The sequence below is a fragment of the Dermochelys coriacea genome, chromosome 2 (genome assembly GCF_009764565.3).
Source record: "Dermochelys coriacea isolate rDerCor1 chromosome 2, rDerCor1.pri.v4, whole genome shotgun sequence".
Lineage (NCBI taxonomy): Eukaryota > Metazoa > Chordata > Testudines > Dermochelyidae > Dermochelys > Dermochelys coriacea.
The window spans coordinates 72,614,905-72,635,102 of NC_050069.1; the positions used below are offsets into that span (position 1 = coordinate 72,614,905).

General features: G+C 42.3%; 1 protein-coding gene across 7 annotated transcripts in view; it reads left to right on the forward strand.

Annotated features, from left to right (window-relative positions):
• The window catches only part of PCMTD1 (protein-L-isoaspartate (D-aspartate) O-methyltransferase domain containing 1), an 87,153-nt gene that overhangs the window by 19,085 nt on the left and 47,870 nt on the right, over window positions 1-20,198 (forward strand). Inside the window, exons 1-2 of one of the 7 annotated variants that reach the window (XM_038388910.2) lie at window positions 19,801-19,876; window positions 19,997-20,093. The exons of 5 other annotated variants lie outside the window; for them this stretch is intronic. The gene's annotated coding sequence lies outside the window, so the exon portion shown is untranslated. Of the gene's footprint in view, window positions 1-3,473; window positions 3,495-19,800; window positions 19,877-19,996; window positions 20,094-20,198 lie in introns of those variants that run through there. One more of the 7 variants, XM_043507877.1, reaches the window with a different exon arrangement.

Genomic DNA, 20,198 nt, shown 5'->3' on the forward strand with positions numbered 1-20,198 from the left:
CATGGGGTGGGGGGCTGGGTATGTGGGGGGGGGCTGGAATTGGGGCTCGCTATGTGGGGGAGTGCAGGGGTCAGGGAAGAGGGCTGGGGTCATGGGGGGGTGTATGGGTCAGGGCACAGGGTTGGGGGTGTGGGCTAGGGTCGTGGGGGTGGTACCAGCCCGCTGCCCAGAGTGGCTCGCAGCAGGGGGCTGAAGGGGATAAGCCCTGATTCCACCCCCCTTCCCCACCTCTTCTCCGCCTCCTCCCCGGAGCAGTGAGCATGCTGCAGCCGCTTCTCTTCTCTCCCTCCCTCGCAAGGGCCATCAGCTGATCGGCGGAGGGCGGGAGAGGAGGAGGGACAGAAACCCAGTAAGCTGGGGGAAGAGGCGGGGGAGAGGGGAGTTTGCCTGTCCTGCAGCAGCAGCCGGCAGGACCAAGCGGCTTCACCCTGTCCCCGGGGGGGAGGGTGGAGAAGAGTGGGCTGGGGCTGGCAAGATTTTTAATGGCACGCTGCTGCCTGCCAGGGTCCCGGCCTGGGTTCGGCAGCAGGCTGAGCAGGGACGGCGGCTGGGACCTGGCAGGCAGCAGCATGCCATTAAAAATCACATGCCATAGGTTGCCGACCCCTGCAGTAGACTATTCTGTGTTACAGGCCATGATAGGCCTTAGCAATAGTGCAAGCTGTGATAGGATTGTAGTTTTAAGTAGGTGGGTTGAGCGCTGGAAATATGATTTGAGGATCAAAAGGGAGTGGGGGCAGATACAAATGGGTATCTATAGTCTGTCTCTGACAAGACAGCCCTGAGAAGTAATCCTGTTATGGAATTAATATTGGTGTGCCAACTTGGACAAAATTCCAATATTTCCTCATTGATCCCTTCCATTTACAAAATATAGTGCACAAAATAAAAACGCTTGCTCCCACATTAACTACATGATTTGCCTGTAAAAATATAAAAACTTAGTGCAGACAAAAGAATGTCCTATCATGAAGGAGACTGTTTCAATTGTTTTTAGCTACCAATGGTTTGTAAACAACATTCTTCCTTTTGGTAAGGAAAGAAACTGCCACTCAACAACAGTAGCATCAGATAACTGAGCAGCATTGGTGGATTCACTGCCACTCTGGTAATTGGTTGCTGGCTGTGCAGGATCTTGAGTTTGCAGTGTTGTTGAGTCCGTGTTCATCCCAGGATTTTAAAGGGATAAGGTGAGTGAGATAATATGACTGGGTATACCAGGCCTGCTGTGGGAGGCCTCATGGCCCTGCCACACCTCGGCCCAAAAAAGGGCAACGGAGAGGGTCCTCCAAACTGCCTAGAGTGGCTGTGTGGGACAGCCAATCAGGGCCCAGCAGTCTAATATAAGAAGAGCTGTAGGGCCAGAGGGAGTTCAATTCCTGCTGGAGCTGGAGGAGTGTGGCTGGTGTGTGGCTGAGTGACAGAGCTACAGGATCTCAGATGAGGTAGTGCTGCCAAAAGCCAGGGAGAGCGAGAAGGAGCCTTGAGCTGGTTGTGGGGACTCCATCCGGACAAGGCCCTGAGGTAAAGTTGAAGACAGCACAGGGCCCCAGGGAAGTGGTCCAGGTAATTAGAGCAGCAGTGTGACTTAGATAAAGGAACACAGCAGATAGCTGCTATCTACAGGGTCCTTTGGATGGGACCTGGAATAGTGGGCAGACCCAGGTCCACCTCCATTAGCCATTGTGGGAAGTGGCCTGGACAGTGAGGCACCCCAGAGGGGGCAACTTAACTATAGTGGCCCAGCCACTTAACTATAGTGTAGCAAGGAAGCCCCAAGAGGGTGAAAACATTGTCTCCAAGGAGGGAGCCCTGGGGTCTGCTCTATCCCAGAGGAGGGACAGTCAGAGTGAGAGTGTGTGTGTGTGTGTGTGTGTGTGCAGGCACGCATTCAGCCAAGGGAGTGCTCACAAGAGGTGATTGCACCCCGTTACAAATAACATCTTAATTGGACCAACTCCAGACTTGAAGAAGAGTCCCGTACAGCTCGAAGGCTTGTCTCTTTAACATACAGAAGTTGGTCCAATAAAAGATATTACCTTACCCACCTTGTCTCTCGGATCTTGAGGGTAAATTGGGAACAAGAGTTTGCAGCACAGCACTGGGGGAGGAGGATCAGGAAATGAAGAATCACCAACTTTATGCCTCCAGGCTCTAAGCCTTTAAATTAAACATCAGATAGGATTTGCCATGTGCCTCAAGCTAAGAGCTATCCACATTGCAAGCTTATTGCCTACTACCATAGGATCCTACTGAAGCACTTTACTTGGTGTTTGAAGGGTCAGGCCCTTGGTATACTAGGCCCATATCCGTTTTTTCTTTAGACAAAGACTTGACTGTGTATTCTTGTAGAGACCAACAATCTGTATTAATACATAGCTCTAGGATGAGGTTTCAAATGTCAAGAATGTGGCTAGCCATCTGCTATTTTTAGCCTTGACCTCGCTTGTATATTCTTTTGCTGCAGCAGTTATGCCATAAACAAACTTTAAATCATGCTCAAAAGCATTGATTGTCATATGTAAAAGGCTAGGTGTGCACTTTTAGCTGTGATCAATCTAATCTGTGTAATATCCTAATCTTGAGTAAAGTATGATGCGTAACACATCTCCACAATACCTGGGTTTATGCCAACTTCATTTCTTGTGCATCAGATTTATTTGTCAAGACATGGTAAATACTCTTTCAGACATTTTTCTTTTCTTTTATCTGTATGATAGTTGGCTTATATGCAGGTGTCTTGAGTCTGGGCTCTGTGAAAGCTTTGAAAAATATAAGGTGTACAATGATGGACCGTAATACTACTTCAGACTGGTGTCAAAAATAAAAATATAAAGATTACCTGCAATTTGTTGTTTTTTCTAAAATTGATTGTTTCATGGAAGGGGAGGTTGACTTTATTTTTTTATACTTAATGTAAACCCATGTGTAGCTGTCGTTTCTTAGACTTACGACATACTGAAATAATAGCATGAAATGAATTTACCTGTTCATCTTAATGGGGTGTTTAAAATTTAAAGTCTAATGACTGCTGAAATGCCATCATGGTTAATGATTTTCCCCTTGGTCATTCTGTGAGTAATATCCAGCCAAAGCTGTGTTCTGTTAGGGCTGGAAGTGACTCTTATTTGAAATACTAATGTTCCACTTATATGAAACAAATAATCGCAAACTTTTCAAACTATGGACTGATTAATGGAATAGTTCACGGGCCACCTCTTGGTCCACTCAAAATCATATGGACCATCTTTCTGTCAGTTTGCCATTATGTATCTAAACAAACGGCGTACGTGGAAAACAAGATTACATTTTTAGCTGTTTAATGCAATAAGTGAGTTGTATGTTTTTGGAAAAGATAAGTGTTGTCTAGTTTTGGTCCTCATTTCTTCACCTTCTCATCTAATCTTTCTCAGAGATCGTAACAAAGAGAAACGACAATCATGACTGTCCTGCTCGCTGCAAGTCATCAGCAAATGCTCTACAAATTATCAGTGGTTTGTGAATCTGTTCTACAGCATAGTGCTGCAAGTTCAAATAGAATATCCTTCTGGGATGAAAATGATGCTTTTGAAGAGGGCCAGTTCAATATAGGGCTTACAGGAGCATAAGTGGTGTACAGGCCTTGTTCTGGCCCTCTCTTGGGGGTGAATTTGGCTTCTATTAAATATTGATTGTGGATAATTGAGCGGCTTGTTAACATCCATGTTTAAACATATGCAAAAGTATAGTTTATATTTCGATCACTGTTTAAAGTGTTCCGCTTCCTTAGTGCAGCTTATGGTATCTTATAAATCTCCTATTAAACTTGTTCCATCAGCAAAGTCAGTTAAGCTTAATAAACTAAAATATTTTTGAGCGATGCTCTTTCTGTCTTTAAATGCTAAATTGATAGAACTATAAAAACGGGCTAAGTGAAATAAGGAGAAAAAATAGCCTTAACTTTTTCAGAATTTCTATTATTGAAATTACTATTACTATTATTATTACAGATTTTTTTCATCCGTTGGGTTGATCAAGTTTTGTTTTTAATGATATGTTTGTTCAGTTTTTGTCAGCTAATGACACTAACACTTTTGTAAACCAAGGAAAACACTTCCTTTGAACATGTCAGTGTGGACCCCAGTGTGCCTCATGAGAATGATACCAGAGGGTTTTTTTAATAGTATCCGTTGTATCCGTGCCATGTGTATGCTCTCTGTCCTCGTACTCCTACACGAGTACAAAGGGGTGAGGTGACACCACCTGTCTTTCAGTTCCCTCTTCCCACCCTCACAAAATTCATATAACTGCCATAATGTGCATCAATCTGTCTGGATTAAGTGTTGATGGTTAGACCCCCCCCCAGTATAGGGCTTCTTAACAGGGTGGAGTCAAAACCTATGAACTTCAAGCCCCGCCCATCCTGCAGTTAGCTAGTTCCCCTGAAAGATAGACACTGCAGGTATCTCTGCTGTTTAGGAGTCACATATATGTTGAACAGATATTTCTCCACAAGAATGCAGAAGTTGAGATAGGAGTCTGAAGCGTTGTCTTCTGGAACAATTCATGAAGGTCTCATCAGACCCTGAGGAGACAAGCTCCAGAGTTCTGCTAGTGGGCACGTCAGGATTGTCCAATGCTTTTATTTAGCAGGCAAGTGATGCCGAAGATCAGCACTGAGCAGATGGTGCAAAGAGAAGACCCAGCACTGACACCTCCAGCACTGAAGCAGACACCAGGATCATTGGCACTGAAGCTGGCACCAACAACGCTGGTACCAAAGTTCAGCACTGATAGGAAGTGCTGCAGGTATAGAGGCAGCAAGTCCAGGAATAGGTCAGTGTCCTTCCATAAGGACAAACTATGGAAGGTGTCTAGAAATAAAACCACCAAAGCCTGCACAGTGGTGAGAGCTGGTGGCAATGTTCCCTCTAATTTTTGACAGGCCGTGTGCACGCAAAAATTTTTTCTGTGCAAATTTTTGTGTGCGCGGTATTTTGCTGTGTGCACGGGCTTTAGGATCTGTGTGCGCGTGCGCACAGCTTAGAGGGAATAGTGGCTGGTGGTAAGGAGCAGCCCATGAGAGAGACAGACTGCTCCAGTGGCACATCTCTCTGTGTTGAGGCCTACTGTGGTTGATGTGCTCCTTGGAGAATCAGGACAGTCATTGGTGCCAGAGCACCTACTAGTACAGACCCCAGTATCACATACATCTGAACTGCCCTAACGAGTTTTTTTTTTTTTCCCTCTCTCTGTCACAGGGGCATATGTTCTTGCTTCTTTCCAGCAGCAAACTCTCTCCTCCGAGATTGGTGGTCGGCAGCACAGAAGGACCTGCCAGCTTTCCTAATAGGACTCAGCTGCCATGGACTTATCAGGAATGGCAATGGACTGGACAATACCAAATGACCCATTCTGTATTCCTATGTATGCTCTCAGCTTGCAGGAGGCAGACTTCCATATAGCTATCCATCTGGCCAACACTAAGATGCACAGTGGGGCCTATCCTTTACTAGTACAGAGTTCTGCCATTTGGACTCTCCACAGCACCAAAAATAATCATGAAATGCCTGACAGTAGTGGCAGCACAGTTAAGGAGATAAGGAATCTGCATATACTGTAGCTGGATGATTGGCTGATCAGAAGCAGGTCCCAACAGGAGACTGCTACAGTATTAGACATGTCCTCTTGTTGCTCTGTCACCTAAGACTCCTTGTGAACTACCAGAAATCATGCCTCACACAATCACAGTCGATAGAGTTCACTGTCAGCAAGAACCCACGTCCCAGAAGACAGTTTGCCGGCAACTGGAGACCAGAATCTAACTCAAATGAAATCAAATGACAGAGTGTACGTGTCTGTTACTCGTTGGTAACATTTTGGCATATAAATTTGTGATGCTGCTTACCAGATTACATTACAAATGTGTTTGAGGTCCACATGCTCCCAGTCCAGACATCTCATGAATAAGAGTTAGTCCTGCCTCAGGTACTGCAAGAGAGCTTACTTGGTGGCTTGACCCAATGAATGTACAAAAAGGGGTTCCTTTCTCTACCCTGTGCCAAAGGCTTATGACAGGCTCCTCGGGGACAGGCTGGGCCATATGCAGATGCGAGGCACATTCTGTCAGGGTGACCTAGAACTACCCATGAAGCTTGTGGAGCCCAGGACCATCAGACTGGTCGGTATAGCATTTCCTTCCTGTTCAGCAGAACTCTACAGTGAAAATCCTGACAGACATGTCCATAATGTATTATATGAACAAGCCAAGAGGTGCTTGGTCGTCCCCTTTCTACCAAGGAGCCATCAAGCTTTGAATGTGATGTCATCAACGTGGGATAACCCTGTTGTTTCTACACCTTCCAGGGGTCAACAATGATGCATGGTAATCAGCCATAAATTGTCGCTGAGGAAGTCCTTGATGGGGCCAATATTCTGTAAGTGGGGGCTCCCATAATAGAAACCTCATCACCACAGAAGAGGGGGACAATGGATCGATGTTCACATGTCCCTTGTAAGTACCCAGTTACAGCTTGTCTGTGGTCCAGAAAAACAGATGATCCATCTAGCATTTCTAATTTGAGGATTACTACAAATCTTGGCCAACTGGTCAAACAAGTTCCTGACAATGATTTTTCTAGTCATAGATCTAGCACTTAAGGTCCTCCAGCTGAATGTTGAAAGATTGTCTGCTGCAAAGTTGGACCTTATTGGTGTTCTGGCAAGGATGAAATTGTCTAGAATTATGCCAGGTTGGTTAGTATATGCAATGGCTCTGTTTTTGAAAAACTGACATTTCTGTGTGCACATTGGTGATGCAACAAGTGCTTGCGGCACCAGAAGAATGACGTCCCACAAGGATCATTATTATCTCCAACATTATTAAATGTATATTCAAATAACCTACCATATATTCTCTGTTCTGAAAGCAGATACGGTGTTCTGAAAAGAAAGCACTGTTCTGAAAGCAGATATGGTGTCTGTGGCCGATTATTATCATCGGTGGTGCCTGATACCAAGTGGAAGTTAGATTGTGTCAAGTGTTTTCCGCTTACATCCACTTCAGAGAGCTGGACATAGTTCTCAATGGTCAGCAAATAAAGCATGATTCACACCCAGTATATCTAGGCATCACATTGGCTAGAACTCTCCGATATCATGACCATCTTAGAAAGACAGCAACTAAGGTCAAAACACATAGCAACTTGCTTGGAAAACTGGTCAGAACAACATGGGGTGCTGTCATATATTATAAAGGGAAGGGTAAACACCTTTAAAATCCCTCCTGGCTGAGGAAAAATCCTTTCACCTGTAAAGAGTTAAGAAGCTAGGATAACCTCGCTGACCAAAATGACCAATGAGGAGACGAGATACTTTCAAAGCTGGAGGGAGGGAGAAACAAAGGGTCTGTCAGTCTGTCTGTCTTTCTGTGTGATGCATTTGCTGGGGACAGAACAGGAATGGAGTCTTAGAACTTAGTAAGTAATCTAGCTAGATATGCATTAGATTAGGATTTCTTTAAATGGCTGAGAAAATAAGCTGTGCTGAATAGAATGGAAATTCCTGTCTTTGTGTCTTTTTTGTAACTTAAGGTTTTGCCTAGAGGGATTCTCTGTGTTTTGAATCTAATTACCCTGTAAGGTATTTACCATCCTGATTTTACAGAGGTGACTCTTTTTACCTTTTCTTCTATTAAAATTCTTCTTGTAAGAAATTGAATGCTTTTTTCATTGTTCTTAAGATCCAAGGGTTTGGGTCTGTGGTCACCTATGCAAATTGGTGAGGATTTTTATCAAGCCTTCCCCAGACAGGGGGTGCAAAGTTTTGGTGAGGATTCTGGGGGGGAAGACGTTTTCAAACAACACTTTCCCAGTAAACCCAGTCAAACGTTTGGTGGTGGCAGTGGAAGTCCAAGGGCAAAGGGTAAAATAGTTTGTACCTTGGGGAAGTTTTAACCTAAGCTGGTAAAAGTAAGCTTAGGAGGTTTTCATGCAGGTCCCCACATCTGTATCCTAGAGTTCAGAGTGGGGAAGGAACCTTGACAGGTGCCAATGCCCAAATGATACAAACTTCAGCCTTGGCACTCAGGTATTATGCAGCGGAGTATTGTGCTCTAGTATGGGCTCACTCATCTCACACAAAGATGATCGACCTACAACTTAATTCCACCATGCGTATTATTTCAGGCACACTTAAATCTACTCCTCTACCATGGTTACAGGTTCTCTGCAAAATTACTCAGCCCAGTGTTCGCAGAGAGGAAAGCGTAGCAAAGCTTGTGACAAAATTGCACGATATGCCCACATCTACCATTAATTAAAGATTTGTTTTATCCATCAGATGGCTGTCTGCCCTCACGTTGCCCATTGTGGATAAATTTACTGGGTGAGGGATTTATGGTAGAGGATGCATGGCAAACTTCATGATCTGCAGAGAAAGTGACAAATTATCTTGTCTCAGACCCCACTCAAGGTCAGCCCGGGTTTGATTTACCACAAATGCAATGGAGCCTTCTGAATTGGTTTCCTACCGGACATGGAATGTGTGCTGCAGTGGAATTTTGGTGACATTTTAGAGACAGTCCATTATGTCAACATGGGCACTCACAAATCATGACACACATTGTTGAGGACTACAAAATGACTGGAGGTCTTCATTCCTTGAGCATTGTTAATAAGAACACTATGGCTTGGCTTGATCGGATTGCATGCGCCAAATAAACCACAGAAGGCAACATTAAATGCCTGAAATTCAGCTCCAGAGGGAGTGTGAGCCAAGGCTGATTGCCAGAAGCCTTTCTCCTTCTGTGGCCTCAAGGACTCATGTATGCCTGACTGCCAATTCTCCTCATCCCCAGGGTAAAATCCAAGATCAAACCAGGCAAGGTTATGATAATCCTGATAGTCCATTGCTGGTTGATACAGTTTTGGCTGTCATGCGTATTTCAGGTGGCCTCTTGTGCACCTCTCAACCTGCCCGCATATAATAACTCAGAACCACAGTCATTGCATCTGATGTCATGGAAGTTGTCTGGTTGAATGCTAATGGCAGAGACTGCTCCTTACAGTTTCAGGAAAATCTCTTACAAAGCAGAAAACCTTCCATTAGGAAAACTTGCTCTCAAAATGGATTTTTTTTTTAAAGTAGGTAGCCCAACAGACACAGTAGAGACCCTAGTACCAAAGATCCTCAACTACATGCTGTACCTGAAACATACTGGACTATCATTTGACTCTCTCCAGGTTCATCTTGCAGCAGGATTGGTACGTCACACCCTGGTACAGTCATACTATGTTCTCACATCCCATATTATAAAAATTCAAGAGTCTACTTAATTCTTACTTTCTGGTTAGAGACCAGAATCTCAAATAGGACTTCAACATGGTCTGAAAACTTATGGAGTCCTTGTTTGAACCACTGTCTGATTGCTTGGTATACCTCTTGACATCAAAACTGTCTTTCTGTTTGCTGTAACTTCAGCACGGAGAGTCAGTGAACTCCAAGCTCTGGCCAGACCGTGTTACACATCCCTTCCATAGAGACAAGGTAGCATTGGGACCAAACTTCAAGTTCATCTCTAAGGTGATGTTGGAATTCCATCACAACCAATCAGTTACCTTGCCCATCTTTTTCCTGAAGCCTGCACTTAACACTAGAAGCAGAGCAACATACGTTGGACATGTTGTTTTAATAATACTAAGCTCCACAAGCTGTCTTCTGCCCTTCTTCATGGATATATCCTGCCCATCAAAAAGCTAAGCCATATTGTCTCAGATAATCTTAGTAAATCAAACAGTGCATTTCTACCTGGTATCAGATGGCTGATGACCATCTCCCTCTGAACATCAAGGCACGCTTCCATGAAGGCAGAGACAGCATCTTCTGCCTGCCTCAGGAATATGCCAGTCTCTGAGATTTCAAGGCTACAACATGGAACAACCCACTGACTTATGTTAAATATTATGCCCTTCACATGGCAGGCAGGTCAGTACAGCTAAATTCAGGTCAGTACTTCAATCACTGTTTGATAAAGCTGAAACTCCTCACTCCTACTACCAAGGGAGAGTACTGCTTGCCATTCACTTACCATACTGACTACATCACAAAGAACTACAGTTACTGTTGGATAAGTAACCATTCTCTCTCCTACCCCATCTTCCCTTGATCTATATTCTTAGATTTCTATGTAATGGATGCCAATATTCTGTCTGCTGTAATAAGTAATTCAATATCCTCTCTGTCAAGGAGGACAAGCACTCTTTAGAGTACCTATTTTCTTTTAAATTTAACACTTAGTAATGCTAATGTCTGGTGCCTCTCGGTTCCTTGAATGTATCTTTTTGTTTAAATGGAGATGTCTGGAAGTCCATAGGTTAGACTTTTTTTCTTGGCATTTAGAACAGCAAGCATTGAAACCACTGTTCCATAGTAAATCAGATAAAAAATTGTTGAAAGAATATAGCATTTTTTTTCTGAAGCTTAGAGAGCTGGACTACCCAAACTTTATTTTTTGATAATAGGATAGTTTTTTAAAAGAATGCATCAGAACTGATTGTTATAGATGGAAAAACCAAGAAAGTAATAAGCAACTTGTATAAGGGTCCCTTGAGAAAGCCCTTGTGATTTACTGTGTTGTAAAGTTCTCCATGACAGGAAATGTATCTCCACATCAGCTCCACCTTAAAATGACAAGATATGCAACATATGGAATGCATGTGGGCCGAACACCACCTTCAGCATTCAACCTATGCTAAGTATGGCAGGGAGGGGAGGAGTGGAATTTCAGACAAGAAAAAACAAACCTAGTTTGACCGGAAACAGTTACTTGGAAAGGAGTCTGTGCTGTTCTAGCTCAAAGAAAATAACTGCAGTACTCTGTGCAGGCAGTCAGGCAAATGATTAAACAGTTTCCCCTGACCAGTTCCCATAGATAAATGAAACGCCTCAATAAGGGAACTGCAGACATCTGCTACATAGAAGGCCATAAAAGATGCCCACAATTCAACCCAGAGTCTGGAAGTACTCTTTGATTCCTCATTTATGCTTAGCTCAGTGAGGATTCCCACCTGACGTTCTTCTGAAAATTATGTTGCTCAAGCTTAAGCCCCAGTTCTGTAAACTGCTCTGCGCAGGCATGCACTTACACCTGCATGTTGTCCCTTATGCCATGTGGAGCCCAGCTGACTTCAGTGAATGTGCTTGAGCAGACACTCTGGGTGCAGAGGACTCCAGGTGAAAATAAAAGTGCATCCACACAGATCAGTTTTAACATCAGTGGGGCTGTATGTGAGCATAGGAGTCTGCTTTGCTGTACAATACAGATTTTTATACTGCACTCATCACTACAGTATCTAGTGCCTTCCATTAGTGCATTAAGTAATCTGGCTAGGTATCTGTCACATGTTTGTTTCTCATCCTCTCCCAAGAGGGAGAAGTATGTGCAGTGGAGTGTCTTGCTTTGGTAGCGTCTTTTTAAATCTGAATATACATGTTGCTATGAGTATGTTACTCCTGATGGAATGCTGCACCTAAAATATTGTGTGGAGAATTTTTAAAATTCTGCACATTTTATTTGTCAAAATAACATTATATAATCAGGCCGTTTTCAATTGTTTTGGTAATTTATTTCAAAATACCTGTCAGCAAGTATGACTGTAACAATACAGACAACAAAAAAGAATCAGGAAATATTTTTGGCATAGATTCCTTACTAGGCATATTAGCACATCTATATGGCCCCACAGAATAGATGGCAATATTAATATTTGCATGCATGTCAAGCACAGAAGACTTTCAGGGTATGTCTACACAGCAAAGAAACATCTGTGGCTGACCAGTGCCAGACAACTCAGTCTCTTGGGGCTCAGGCTGTGGGGCTGTTTCGTTGCTATGCAGACTTCCAGGCTCAGACTAGAGCCGTAGCTCTGGGACCCTCCCACCCTGAATGGTCCTAGAGCCTGGGCTCCAGCCCTAGGCCACAGCGATGAAGCAGCCCTGCTGCCCAAGCCCTGAAAGTTCAAGTTGGCTGGCATTGGCCAGCCGTGGGTTTTTCTTTGCTGTGTAGACATATCCTAAAGGGCAGCACATCCTTACTTTGAGAATGAGGCAGATCACTACAGTTCTTGCTCTACAGTTTATCAGCATATAGTACCAATGTCCACTCAGTGCTTAGAATATTCTAGCCAGTTTCTGAATTCTAGATAGCAACAGCTCCTAACGAAAGTCAGTGAGAAACTAAACTTTTCATAAAGTGAGCATCTTAAAATACCCAAGGGGATGCAAACAATAAAATCAGAGAAACTGCTCCTTAAAAACATCTTTCCAAACTCAGAAGAGTGGTCAGTACTTGAGTAAGTATCTTGTCTTATATCTGCAAATAGGCTAGTTATAGGTAAGCTAATTATCTTTAAAGGGTACTATATTTCTGCAGCATTCTCAACAGGGGAATGGGAGTAAGGGATGTCTCAGAATAACAGGCAGAGCCCCAAAACAGGCTAATGCCTAACAAGGAACAAGAATTAAATATATAAATGTATTCAAAATTGGTCAACTTGAATCAGGAATATGCTAAAGGAAATGAATACTTTAAGGGGAGGGGGGGAAACAGTTTAGAGATAGGGGCCCCATACTTTGGAAGACTGCATCCGATGAAGTGAGCTGTAGCTCACGAAAGCTTATGCTCTAATAAATTTGTTAGTCTCTGAGGTGCCACAAGTTCTCCTTTAGTTTTTGAGACATCAAATAGGCATTCCTCCCTAGAAGCCAAATACATGTATTCATGCATGTAGATTGGACCATTAGTCTGTCTTCTATTTGTCCAATACAGAAATATTTCTAACACTTGCAGCTGAAAGATGCTTTGGATAGTGTGAGCAGTGTGTTGCCTTCCAACTGGAGGCTTGCCATCCCAGAAAAGTAAGAGTTGCATTCAGGCAGCTGTGTAAATCTAGTCTAATGTGGTCCATGTCACAGAATAGGCTATACCTTCAATGTCAAGACATAAGGTAAGTTATTCTGAATACCTATGGTAGCAGTAAGTGGGTGGTTTTTTTTTCTTTAAGTGGTTGTATAGTATAGTGTTACTAGTCACTACACTATTACAGCTGTTACATAACAAAGTGAGATTTTAAATGTAAACTGCAAAGCTTCTGCACTATCCTAATTGATCAGATTAGTTACAAGTACATTAGACCTGTGAAAACATTTTTTTATATAGTCATACTAAATAAGCATAAAAATATCAAGAGTAGGAACACAAAAGGAAAATGAGTGTAAAAGCCCTCTATTTTGTTGTAGTATTTGTGTCAACTGAATATGCCAATAAATGGTGAGTGAGGTTTCTCATGCTCCTCTTAAAGGTGAAACACTGAACTCTCAGCTTAGGAGAAAGGCGGGTGGAGAGGGTTCTAAAGTGGTTTTAAGTAACCTTTTGTGCCCTCCTGATCCTCAGTTGTTCCTGGTGCTGGAGAGGCCCCTGGTATAATTTAGACCTGGGTGCATGTAAGTTATGGCAGCTTTCCTAGGCTGGTTTATGGGTCACGTACTGCCCAGAATCTCTGCTGTGCTGTATGCTCTCTGCGCCTCTGATGTGCCCCCTGTGTCAGGCATTGTGAGGAGGTCCTCCCAGGGCAGTTATACAGTTGTCTTCTATTGTGTCTGCACTGCGCAGAATCCTTTTGCACCTGGAACTGGAGCTTTGAATCCTTTTTATGCTGTTCAGTCTTTACCCAGCCTAAAAGGGATGAGAATATCCTTTGATGTATTTAATATCAGCATATAGATGATTATCATAGCTTGTGTAGGGGGTTAGCCTTGAAATAAAATATTCTTTCCTTTTTCCTCCACCCATTGGAGTGAGTTGACAAGGAAAATATAAAATAAATGGTGAGGGGATCAGCTATTCCAGAACACTTGGCACTTCTATTGTTTTGGTTTGCCATTTAGAGACTAAACATATCTAAACGACTGACCAAAGTTCTGGGCAGAGATGAGAGAGTAGGCCTCTAGTCCTGATTACCTTGAAAAGATCACTGATCAGAGAAGGGCAGAATGACTGCTTCTCCTTCTTTCCCGTCCTGCTATTTTGCTAAATTTTCCTCCAAGTTTCAATTACTTTAAATGACTGTAAATATAAATTTTCCTCCAGTTACTGATTCTAATATGTACAGTTGAGGTAAGGGTTCTTATGACTTGGTATGAGCTTTCTTCAAAATGCAGTGTGGGCACAACTGTTTTGATGAAGGAAGTGAGATGGGAGGCAGGTTGTCATTTTTAGCTTCCAGTTGGCTATGTTTGTCAATCAGTGCTGCAGGATGTTTTTAGAACCAGATTTATACCTGTGCTTGGGATGAGACCAGTGTAAGAATACAGGGCCTCTTACACTAATGGTATTCCCCCAGTAGGAGCTTATGCTTTCCCTACAGCTCCCAAGTACCATTGCACCTGCTCGAATGGGACTGGAATAGGGACAAATTTCTGTCAATAGGTATAGTAGCTGGTCTGCAGGGCTGAAAGCACATTGTGCATTTTTTTGAGTTTTCTGTAGCAAAAGTTGTCCAAAATAAAAGAAAAGGGGGGTGTTATGGATAGTGCCCAATAGGAGATCATATCTGTTATTCATTAGAATTGTTGAAACATTTGAAATATATATAAAAGATGCCCTGCAAAAGGAAAGTTTATTGAGATTGTCTTTTTTTTATATAAATATGCTGGAAGTGTTCTCTTCTCATGTCATAAAGGGTGCTCTGCTTGTTTTTTACATTAGATATTCAGATCCTACCTAGCCAGGAAAAGTTGATGATGACTGGACAACTGGTGAAATGATATCACAAGAGTCATGACTGAAAGCTTGAACAAGTGATGAGGGGTTATGCTTGTCCACATATGGCTGCATATTTTGCTGGGAATGGGGAAGCCATCAAAATGTGCTTTTCCTCCCTGGTCCTAGAAGGGCACGTTTTGATGGGCTCCCCTTACCTATCAACACCGACTCCTTAAGATCTGTCCTCCTTTCCACGACCCAACCCATGTCATGCAGTAAGTATCCAAATTATGTCTGGATCCATGTTGTAGACACAAGAGCCTGGGATTTTGGATTAAATGGTTTCACTTCCATCCACTTTAACTCCAATCTCACATAATTACAGAATCCCTGACTGATTCAGTGTACTTTGGAAAGTGAATCACTTGCTGAAACAAAGAGCTAAGGACAGGGGCGTCATTGAGACTTTGGTTTCCCAGTGCACTTGCTTGGTTGGTATGTTCAAAAAAGGTTTTACATTCTCAATAGCAAAAAGAGCCCATTTTGACATGATGGGGAATGGATTTCAAGTGATACTGTACACAAGGCCTTAGACGCTGGAATGTTGCATTGGTAAAAGTTCTGTTGGCGTAGTGCAGGGATCGGCAACCTTTGGCACACGGTCCGTCAGGGAAATCCGCTGGTGGGCTGGAATGGTTTGTTTACCTGCAGCGTCCGCAGGGTTCGGCCTATCCTAGCTCCCACTGGCCGCGGTTCGCCATTCCAGGCCAATGGAGGCTGCGGGAAGCTGCGTGGTATGTGTAATCAAAACAATTGTGTTAGTTGAGCTCTTGTCCACTGGAGTAGAGTGGAGTGGGAACTGATGAGTGGAGGGTTGGTGGCTCAAGGAATGGGCTGGAGGGTATGATCCCTCCCAGAAACGCATATTGTCCATTCTTTAGAGTGGGTAGAATTACTGTAGTGGTGTCCTTGGAGCCCCCATCAAAAACTTGTTCAAACAGCTGTGTCTGGGGGTCCGCTGGGTACTGAACAGTTCCTGGTTTTCAGCCAACTTGCGGTATTCTGGGTTATTGCCAGCTTCCTGCCTGATGCCAAATGCCTTACCTCATTTATCTCTGCAGGGGGTGAAGAGGTGCTCCCTTTTCCTTCTCCTCTCCAGGACATGAAGTTATTCTCCATGGTGAAGTGGAGAGGTGGTAGGTGCCCTGCTGAACGTAGCATCTAGTTTGTTACAAAAAAGCGCTAATAATGTGTTGGTGCCAGAGCTAGTATTGTTCTCCTTCACTTTCTGGTACTTTTGTCTCAGCTCTTTTCCCTTTGCATGGAATTGACTTGGAACCTAAGGCCCATTAACTTTCATTGAGACTTGTGTTCCTAAATGCCCAAGCCCCTTTTGAAAATGTTATCCAATATATTGTTTTTGAGAGTACTGGAACTAACTTGATCACAGGTATTTTAGCTTTCGTATTGACCAGTATGGAAGAATTGGCCGAGAACCTGGACATTTAGGTAATGCTGATCGCAGAAGAACATGGTACTAAGAACAGAGGATGCAAGCACTAGAATAAAGATAATGAACTTTAAAAATAAATAATAAACCCCTGTAAGTCTATAGTTAGGATTCCATGGATGCAAACTAAAGTAGTAGTATCTGAAGGGATTAATGTTCAAGGCACAACAGAAAACAAAAATGGAAGGAAAATGGAAAGTAGTAAGACCAATATGGTTATACTAGTGCGGGGGTTCTCAAACTAGGGGTCGGGACCCCTCAGGGGGTCGTGAGGTATTACATGGGTGGGGGGGGTCGCGAGTTGCCAGCCTCCACCCCAAACCCCGCTTTGCCTCCAGCATTTATAATTATGTTAAATATGTAAAAAAGTGGTTCTAATTTGTAAGGGGTCACCAGTACAAAAGTTTGAGACCCACTATACTAGTGACTTTTAAAGGCCTAAAATTTAAAAAGGGATTTATTTATTTTTTTAAGTATGTAGCAGAGGAGAGAGACTACATGGGGTAATAAAGATACGTAAAGTCAAAACTGAAAGGGCATGAATAGATTGTAGTGGGTGTCAGTTCTTATTCAATCCAATCAGCTTAATGTTATGAAAGGTTTGTGAAAATACTGTGTATATAACAATTCCACTGGGCATGAAGAATCTTATTAGGAGAATTCAAATAGTTTTACTTATTGAATTTGGAAGCTAAATTTTCACAAATGGTATTTAAATTGAACATGCCATTTTCAATTCTGCAATAATGAATGCATTTTCTCCAGTCTATTCAGCCATTTGGAATATGCGTTCCTGAATATTTTTCAGAGTAGCAGCCGTGTTAGTCTGTATTCGCAAAAAGAAAAGGAGTACTTGTGGCACCTTAGAGACTAACAAATTTATTTGAGCATAAGCTTAATGCAGCCGATGAAGTGAGCTGTAGCTCACGAAAGCTTATGCTCAAATAAATTTGTTAGTCTCTGAAGTGCCACAAGTACTCCTTTTCTTTTTCCTGAATATTTTGTCACTGTTTTGTAGATTCTTCTTTATTGACAGTTCTGCAATTCTTAAAGTACATATATCAGAGCAAGTTGCACTTTAGATCTCTTTAGTTTCTCTTAGTGCAACCTGTCATCAGAGAGGTGCACCCATCTTTACCCTTCTCAGGTGGAACCATGCAGTCCTACCACTACAATGCTGCACTCCCCACCCCTCGCCCCTAGTTTACCAATTGTGATAACATGACAGATCCACCTGTGCTTGGCATCTGTAAGCCCTTTTCTTCCAGGAATCTGACCAGTGGCTGATTAAAATGACTCAGAAATAGCTTCTTTAAAACAAAGTATTATTTATTCACCCAAAGGTACGTAGCAAGCAGAGAAAAGGGATAAACTCAGCGCCTGGGTCTTACCTAAACTTTATTCCTTCTTTGCAAGTTTTAATTGTGAGGAAAGAATATAGACATCCCTACCCTTGAACTGGGAGAGACAAACACCTCTGCAGAACTCTGAGAGACTTGCCTCCTGTTGCAGCTGCCCATTTGCCCCCTTTCCTCTCTTCTTTGGGTCAGGGTCTTTAACCTGAAGCCTGGCAGCAGGCCATTTACCAATTAAGAGCTCTCCCATTGTTCCGTTAAGGACAGTTGGTATTCTTTCTGGGGCATCTTATCTTTGTCATTGTTTAGATTTGTTTCCTGTTTCTATGCTCCTCTCAGCTTCCTTTGATTTAACTCCAAGCAAGTATATTGAGGTGCATATATTTATAAAATATACAGATGGCTCCCTCATTCTCCACAACATGCAATATTCATTATTTGCAAACTATTTGTATTGCGTATTACTGTATTTGTATTTACATTCATTTTGGACACAAAAAGCCCATCATCTGGTGACAAAGCAGCAAAACAAAAGATGATGGAAGGACCAAAATACCCATGTTGATTTTTCTGCTCACATTCAAGTCCAGAGGGGACCATACTACTTAAAGTTATACAAGGTGTACAAAATATTTGTCCATGAGTTACTTTCAATGGTTAAAATATTATCCGAGACAAAACATTGTATAGGTAAAGTTTCAAAGGACATAAATATAAATTTATGAAGACAAGTTATTACCGCTGAATTGCGTATAGATCTGTACCCTAAAAGATGAAAATATTACATCATCATACAACAGCAAAATGGAGCCTTTGTCTTTAAGAGGAAAATGGGAACTATTGACTCAGTTGGAGTTTTTTATGCTGCTAAGTGATACCATTCTTAGAGTTGCTAAGCAAGAATAAGGCAGACTAGGACATCCCTTTAAATTTCTTAAGGTCAAGTTGCTAGTACATGGATTTTCTTTCCCTAGCTTCTCTTGTGATATGTTTTACATAAAGGTTACAATCCACCTCCAGACAACTATTGGTGGCTTCATTTACAAATCTTGCAGGAAAGCCATTAAAGTTACAGAACTCTTTCATATAATGAGAATAGGGTAAGGTTGGCCAAGTTAATGTTGTGGAAGCATTTTAACTCTTGAAATTCCTGACATTTGTTTATTTAAATTCCGAACATTAATTATGCCCCAATGTAGTTTTTGTATCACTGTAATATTTCTACATCAGTCTCTTCATTCTGTTTGCTTTTCTTATCACACAATTCAGCAGTTCTGCTGTATTATGGACATTTTTAAAGATGTATAACTAGTGTTCTCTGGTAAAGTCCTGACTCCAGCAATAGTGTTGCACTGGTAACTTCAATAAACCTAACTTAAGGGCCAGATTTTCAGTCAGTTTTAGGGTTGTACAATTGTGTATACCTGCAGTTTGTAACCTTGCAAATTCCTGACTTCTTAGACCACACAAATAGGAATGCATAAACTAGGGATTTGAATAAGTATATGAAAGAGTATTCTAAAATAGGTCGAAACCTCACTGGGATATATGATCCTGGCTGCAAGTGCCAGTTGGAATGAGTCTAAGTAGTTAGTAAAATAGCAGCTGGCATGGTTTTTGTGAATGAAGTCTTATATATTCTATTGGAATGCATTCAAGCCATACAAGGCAAAATGCCCATATTTGCTTGGCACAGATTAATTAGCAGATAATTGGAGCCAGGCAAATTTCTGCTAACATTTTATTCACTAATTTTATAAAATACAAATATGTGAATTAAATGTGGTGTTGTCATCTCCTATTTTACTGTTTTGGTTTATATGTGTGTACCATTTGTCAATGTATTGATTGGAGTGATACAAATATTTGTAGTTTTTTTTGTCCTCTGGTGGCTAACATGAAAAGTTCTACCACCTGAGCTCCCAAGTGTATTGGATTTTGTCTAACATTCCACATTTGAGTAGAATTGGGCTGGTGTAATTCTACACTGCTAGCGCAGATAATATTCTACATGTGTGTGTGGGGCGTGGGGTAAGGGCTCTATCTATATATGAAGCCTTGATGGAGGTCTGTGGCATATATGACAACTTCCTGCCGTATCCTTGGGTGACCATATTGAATAAAGTTAAAGTATCTTTGGGGTCCACTGTATGAAATCAATAGTGATTGTGTTCTACTCCTTGGAGGCAGGTTGCCACAGCTCCTGCAGGGACAAAAACCAGTGGGTGATGGTGAAGATTATAATACCCCCCAGAGAGGTACCACCACCCGGTAAGGCTCACCTATATTAGTTTAAACTGGATTATTCAGAGACTAAGAGACAAAGGCAAGATTTTTGGATAAATAGCCTGAGTTTACACTGACTTGGGGCTCTTCTTCCTGATCCAACAGATGGACAGGATTATATGACTAAGGGATGCCCCAACCCTGGAAGAAGAGTTGGAATGACTTTCGCCTGCTTGAGCCTCATAATCCTGGGAAGCCTCTTGTGAGCTTTTAGCATGTATATAGAAATGTTTGTTGGGTTTTAAAATATATTTTCTCTGAAATGCTTTTATCTGAAGAATAAAAGTGCTTGCTTAGAGCCATGTGG